Below are 7,705 nucleotides of genomic sequence, written 5' to 3' on the forward strand. Positions count from 1 at the left end.
GTTGACCTTCCCAGTTGTGACTTTTCCTGGAATTCCCCCCTAAACAACACTTTCTGGCCAGATAAGTTTCTTTAACCCCCACGGCTCACACCACCCAATTAAAAATTTCTTTGTTGTATCCCCATGCAAAGGATCCAGTTTATGGTTGGTGCCAAAACATACATAGACGCACACACCCAACCTGCTGAAAGTTTCTGCTGGTTGTATTTCTAATATGTTGCCGTAGTCTAAAAATCCTAGAAGAAACACCTTATTTGTTCATTTTTTGAAAAACAAAAATAGCTATTTTTATAATCAGTGATTATATAACTTATGTTTATATATTACAAAATTGATCTTATATATTTATAATTATATAATTAATATATAAACATAATTATTTCAAATTATGCAAATAAATTATTTTAATGGGTCAAATTCTTAATTCATTTTAAAGAATAGAAACAAATTGTATTATTGTCACTTGAAGGCTACCCTGAGAGTAGATTCAAGGTGACACGCAGCTTGAGGACTCTACATCACCAAAGAGAGCCCCCTTCTAAATCCTTCTGGATACCTTTATTGGACTGGCAAACAGGTCTCAGCACCAGAAAGCAGGTAATCTTGGCTATTATTAGAATCCTCTTCTCCAGAATCTGTCAAGAGGCATTGACTCAAATAATAAATCAATCAGTACTAAGTAATTTTTTTCTGTTTTGCCTTCTGCTGAAGCTTTAAGTGAAATATGGCATTCTTCTATACCTATTAGCAGAGAAGAGAAGGAGAGGGAGAGAGATTTCTAAAACAGCTACAGCCTTGCTAATTTAAGATAAAAAGCAATAATATATAATGTAGCTAATAAAATATATTCTGTATTACCTTATTTTATATATTAGATTAGGGACTGACAAACCTTTTCTGTCGAGAGAAAGATGGTAAATACTTTAGGCTTTGTGGGCCATAAGGTCTTGTTTGCAACTAACGAACCATGCTGCTGTAGCATGAAAGCAGCAATAGACAGTATAGAAGCAAATGAGCATGGCAATGTTCCAATAAAACTTTATTTACAAAAAAGATGTGTCTAGCCCTCAGAAGCATAGTGTGATGACTTCTAATATAAACCTATGAAATATTCTACTATATTGGGAAATACATACTTTTAACATACCATGCAATATGTATTTTTACCTGGAAACATAATTTAAAATGGATTCATTGAATAATGTATAATTAGCTATGAAGGAATAGGAATTATATATTCTAGAAAGTATTATGATTAATTATAGCGTTATGTGCTCTTCTATCTTTCTGTTGTTCTCTACTTCAGTGGTTGAGTGAATTAAATTCAAACCTGTTTGTTTTTTGAAAAAAAGCAAACAAACAATAAAGGGACTACTTTATTGGAGATTAGTGCATGCTTTTAGTCATTGCTTCTCTTTTAAACATTTAAATTAACTATGTGATCTAATTACCAAATTAAATAGATAACAATTAAAGGCGTTTTTCCATGTTTGGCTTTAATGGTCTATTTACCACATTCATTTGCTTTTTTCCCTTTTAAACAAAGAGAATAAATTAACTAAACATATCTCAATGGACTGAATATAAACAAGAAACACATTTGTGTGATCATCACATAATGCAAATTAATATACCTTGCAATTTCACATCTGTTGCCCAATAGTCCTCCGTTTTCATGGTACATTCATTCAAGGTCTTGTCTTCATTAGAAGCACTGAGATGTGTCTCAGGCAACCCAAAATAAAATTCTATATACAAAAACTTCCAATATTCACTCTCAAAGTGTTAAATAAAGAGTTGGTCCTTTTTAGTGATCACCATGAGACTGTACAAGCATATGGCTCATAGGATCATGGAATCATAAGTTTTGCAGAGTATCAGAGATGACATGCATATCATTTGTTCATTTAAGTCTGGAGCCCACCTAGAGTTCTTCAATCCCTTCAAAACACATGCTGAAGGGGCAAAGATAGTTATTGATGTTGTGGCTTGGAGAAAACTATTATAATGAGTCACTCTTTTTATTTTTTAATATACACTGCTATTCTTACTTACTGGATCTTCCCCAGTAGGAAAGCGAAGCAAACTAATCTTGAACATTCTTTTTGGTACCAAAATCTTCTTAGAGGAGTTCATATCATTTGCTATCTTCCTTGGATTGAGAGATGCTTACCACCTTGTCTATATTCCTTTGGATTAAAAAAACTGAAAATCAGTTGAAGACCATTGCAAAATTATCCTTACGGTTTTGGAAGTGTTACAGAATAAGAATGGAGTTTAATATCATATTGAGTTTAGAACTATTGCTACTTTTTCTTTCCATAAATTATTTCCAACAATGTCCTCCATTCATTTTACAACATCACACTTTCAAAAAAGTCTACTTCTCTCACTAGAACTTCAAATATCATATACCTATAAGAATTCTTTTTTGTTCTCCGTAACATACAGAGCAGAGTAGATTAAAACATTCTCACCTCTTGTTCTTCAGAATCTGTCAAGCGGCATTGACCCAAATAATCAATCAATCAATACAAATTATTCTTTCTTTCTTGCCTTCTGCTGATGCTTTAAATGAAAACATGGCATGCTTCTATACCTATTAGCAGAGTAGAGAGAATGAGAGATTTCTGTGTTATTTTAACTTTGGAAGTCACCAACTCTTAATCATTGGAAATCATCTTTCCTCCCACTATACACCCAAACTCATAACTTGAGGGCTCTGAGCGTATCCAGCTCATGTTGGCCAGTTTTAGAGACGGGGTCACTCACTGTTCTACAGTTGCATGTTCTGTCTGGAGCAGAGCTCGGTGCATACCAGAAGCTGCTTTTTTCATGTGCATAGTTCCCTGCTACAGACAGCATAACGTTGCTGCAGGACACTAGGAATTTTCATTGCATGGCTCCTTTATTTTTCAGACTGCACATGGTATCTTTTTGTTTTGTTTTAAACCACTGACACTTCTAGTATCATGAGCGTTATAGGATGATAAGGCTCTATGGGCAAGACTGCTTATAATAGCTGCCAAGAAATATCATTCTCTGGATCCCACTTACAGCAAACGACCTTTTATGTCACATAATAAATGGGTTGGAATAATGTTCCTAAGGACTACGAGAGACCCCTCAGCCCTTCTAAATGTGAGTGCAGCATGAGAAGTTGGTTGTTTACGGGGGAGAAGACTCTTACAAGACACTGAATCTGCAGGCACCTCGATCTTGGACTTCCCAGCCTCCAGACCGGTAGAAAATAACTTATGCTGTTTATAAATCACCCAGTCTATAGTATCCTGTTACAACAGCCAAAATGGACTAAGATAGCAAGCATTGTCTTGTAAGACAACTGACACATTTGAGAGCTCTTAGATGATCTTCAAGCAAGTGGGATCTGGAGGGGTTATGTCTTTCAACAGAGAGAAGCGGGGACACTTGTTCAGGCCCAGGGGTGTTAAAAGAATCTAGAAGTTCAAAAGTTTTAAGAGCATTTCCCACCCAAGTTTCAAGTCCCCATTTATTCTTTATGAGAGGCTTTACTTTGGCAGTATTTTGATAATCTGATTATTCAGCCATCTCTGAAGTTCTACACTCTTATCATTAGGCAATAAACCTAGCTTTTAAATTGGTCATTTCTCAGGCAATAGGGGATGAGGAATTTTAAAGTACTGCCAGTGAGACTCTGACATTCACATGTCTTTCTGAATTTGTGTTTGAGCTCCTTAGGGCCAGTTATTTTCACTTTTCAAATCATGAACAATACTAATCCAATATCACAGTCATCTAGTTACCATTTCCTTCTATCTCTCAACCACCACATATTGCCCAAGCCAGTGCCTCTTTTCCACCTGCATTTTACCTCAGTGATATGGTTTGCCTGTGTCCCCATCCAAATCTCAATTTGAATTGTAATAATCTCCACATGTCAAGGGCAGAGCCAGGTGGAGATACTTGAATCATGGGGGCAATTTCCCTCATACTCTTCTTGGGGTAGAGAAGAAGTCTCACAAGATCTGATGGTTTTATAAATAGGAGTTTCCCTTCACAAGCTCTCTTGCCTGCATCCATGTAAGATGTGACTTTGCTCCTCATTCGCCTTCTGCCATGATTGTGAGGCCTTCCCAGCCATGTGGAACCGTGAGTCACTTAAACCTCTTTCCTTTATACATTACCCAGTCTCGGGTATGTCCTTATTAGCAGCATGAGAACAGACTAATACAGTAATTTGGTACCAGTAGAGTGGGGTGTAGCTGTAAAGATACCCAAAAACATGAAAGTGACTTTGAAAATGGATAACAGAGGTTGGAACATTTTAGAGGGCTCAGAAAAAAATGGAAAAATGTGGAAAAGTTTGGAACTTTTTAGATAGTTGGAGGGTTCAGAAGACAGGATGATGTGGGAAAGTTTGGAATTTCCTAGAGACTTGTTGAATGGCTTTGACCAGAATGCTGACAGTGATATGGACAATGAAGTCCAGGCTGAAGTAGACTCAGATGGAGATGAGAAACTTGTTGGGAACTGGTGTAAAAGACACTCTTGCTATGCAAAGAGACTGGCAGAATTTTGTCCCTGCCCTAGAGATCTGTGGAATTTTGAACTTGAGAGAGATGACGTAGGGTCTTAGGGGAAGAAATTTCTAAGCGGCAAAGCTTTCAAGAAGAAGCAGAGTGGCTGGGTGCGGTGGCTCACACCTGTAATCCCAGCACTTTGGGAGGCTGAGATGAGCAGATCACAAGGTCAGGAGATTGAGTCCATCCTGGCTAACGTGGTGAAAACCCATCTCTACTAAAAACACAAAAAATTAGCCAGGCATGGTGGCGGGCGCCTGTAGTCCCAGCTACTCAGGAGGCTGAGGCAGGAGAATGGCGTGAACCTGGGAGGTGGAGCTTGCAGTGAGCCAAGATTGCACCACTGCACTCCAGCCTGGGTGACAGAGTGAGACTCCGTGTTAAAAAAAAAAAAACAAAAAAAACAAAAAAAAAACAAAAAAAAAGGCAGCAGCAGCAGAGTATAAAAGTTTGGAAAATTTGCAGCCTGACCGTGAGGTAGAAAAAAATTCCATTTTCTGGAGAGAAATTCAAGCTCGCTGCAGAGATTTGCATCAGTAATGAGGAGCCAAATGTTAATTGCCAAGACAATAAGGAAAATGTCTCCAGAGCATGTCAGATACCTTTGCAGCAGCCTCTCCCATCAAATGTCTGGAGGCCTAGGGGTGAAAAATGGCTTCCTGGGCCAGGTCCAGGGCCCTCCTGCTCTATGCAGCCTCAGGACAAGGTGCCCTGAATCCCAGATGCTTCAGCTCCAGCAATGGCTAAAATGGGCCAACATAGAGTTCAGGGCATTGCTTTAGAGGATGCAAGAGTCTGTGGGTGCACAGAAGTTAAGAATTGAGATTTGGGAACCTCTACCTAGATTTCAGAAGATATATGGAAACTCCTGGATGTCCAGGCAGAAGTTTACTGCAAGGGCAGAACCCTCTTGCGGAACCTCTGCTAAGGCAGTGTGGAAGGGAAATGTGGGGTTGGAGCCCCAGCACAGAGTCCCCACGGGGGCACTGCCTAGTGGAATTTTGAGAAGAAGGCCACCATCCTCCAGATCCCAGAATGGTAGATCCACCAACAGCTTGTACCTTAAGCCTGGAAAAACCCACAGACACTTGATGCCAGCCCATGAGAGTAGCCAGGAAAAGGGCTGTACCCTCCAAAGCCACAGAGGCAGAGCTGCCCAAGGCCTTGGGAGCCCACCTCTTGCATCAGAATGTCCTGGATGTGAGACATGGGGTCAAAGGAGATCATTTTGGAGCTTTAAGATTAGACTGCCCTGTTGGATTTCAGACTTGCATGAGGCCTGTAGTCCCTCTGTTTTGGCCCGTTTCTCCCATTTGGAACAGGTGTATTTACCCAATGCCTACACCCTCATTGTATCTAGAAAGTAACTAACTCACTTTTGATTTTACAGGCTCATAGGAGAAAGGGACTTACCTTGTCTCAGATAAGACTTTGGATGTGGACTTTTGAGCTAATACTGAAAGGAGTTAAAACTTCAGAGGACGAGTGGGAAAGCATGATTGATTTTGAAATGTGAGGACATGAAATTTGGGAGAGACCAGGGGTGGAATGTTATGGTTTGGTTGTGTCCCCACTGAAATCTTATCTTGAATTGTAACGATCCCCATGTGTCAAGAGCAGGCTCATGTGGAGAAATTGAATCATGGGGGCGCTTTCCCCCATACTGTTATTGTGGTAGTAAATAAGTCCCACAAGATGTGATGGTTTCATAAATGAGAGTTCCCCTGCATAAACTCTCTTCCCTGCCACCATGTAAGACATGACTTAGCTCCTCATTCAACTTCCATCATGATTGTAAGGCCTCCCCAGCCACATGGAACTGTGAGTCAACTAAATCTCCTTCTTTTATAAATTACCCAGTATTGGGTGTGTCTTTATTAGAAGTGTGAGAACAGACTTATACACTCAGTTCACTGTGAACAAAAAATCTTAACAATTTAATTGCTGCAGGATTCCAGGGAATTGTGATTCACAGATTCTCCACCTACCTTCAGTGATGTGGTACTCACTGTCATGTAGCCAGTGATAAATTCAACTCCAAGAGCTATCCTTAGAGACTGTTTGTTAAGGCCACTCCTTGAACCAGCTGTTTTAGATCAGATGTTCTAGAAACAGAGCCTAAAACAGGAATTTTTGGATACATATGTTGTATTGATGGAGTGCTCTTCATGAAAAGGAAAAAAAAACATAAAGGGGTGAGAGAAACACTATAAGTAAGAGAAAGAGCTGAGCAAGGATGAGGTTTCAGGTGAAGTCTAACTTTGACCTGATTCACAGGGTGCTCTGGAGAAAAATCACACCACAGAGTTGACCCACCTTGAGGAAAGGGGGTTGGCCTTTGTACCCCATATCAGTATGCCATTTACTATGGGCAGTCATTTGCATGGTGGTGGCATTGGAGTATAACTTTATTTTCCAAGCACTTCCCATGTGGGAAAGGGGTTAAATTTGAGGGATATGCAGCCAACACTTCTAGCAGTGGGGGGATGTGCGTACTAGCCTGTGAAGGAGATCTAGGTGGAACACCAATAGCATCCTACTATACTTTCAAAAAAAAGTGTAAATCAAGCACAATTTTTTTGCACCTATTCTGACTCTAACATAAATTTTCAAGTAAATGTATATAAAATAATAACATTATGAATTTTTTTTCCTGACAAAAGAAATCAACTAAGAGATCAGATAAGATCAGCTATAGCAGCCACAATTATTCTTTCATGTAATAAATATCCATTAAGTACCTGGCCTGTGTCAGCATTATCTGATATGTTGATTCTGTCACAGAGAAGAGGGTTTTATTACATGTAGTCATATAGCAGGAGTAGTAGATATCCTTGAGCCTGAAATTCTTACGCATCAATAAAATATTTTCCAGAACAAAGTAAGTTTATTGCTACAGTGACCTACATTGAAAATATTCTGTGACATATCTCCATAGTCCAAAATGGAATTATTGAGTCAAATCATCAACATAATACATTTTGCAGAATAGGTACATGACAGAATACATACATTTGTACTTAAAATCAGTGAATGTCTCACAGACTAGCACCAGGACAAAGCAATTCAAATCAGGACTTACTGAAAACAATCCAGAGGTATGTTTACAAGGTGGTCAGTACTTAAGAGTCATTATATTGCAC

General features: G+C 39.1%; 1 long non-coding RNA gene across 1 annotated transcript; it reads right to left on the reverse strand.

Annotated features, from left to right (window-relative positions):
* Positions 1 to 389: 389 nt before the first annotated feature.
* Positions 390 to 6,660, reverse strand: LOC135970024 (uncharacterized). Its single transcript, XR_010585414.2, has 3 exons — positions 2,478 to 6,660; positions 2,056 to 2,189; positions 390 to 741 (listed from the first exon to the last, which is right to left on the reverse strand). It is a non-coding gene; the product is annotated as an uncharacterized lncRNA (long non-coding RNA).
* Positions 6,661 to 7,705: the final 1,045 nt, after the last annotated feature.

This window comes from Macaca fascicularis, chromosome 3 (assembly GCF_037993035.2).
Source record: "Macaca fascicularis isolate 582-1 chromosome 3, T2T-MFA8v1.1".
NCBI lineage: Eukaryota > Metazoa > Chordata > Mammalia > Primates > Cercopithecidae > Macaca > Macaca fascicularis.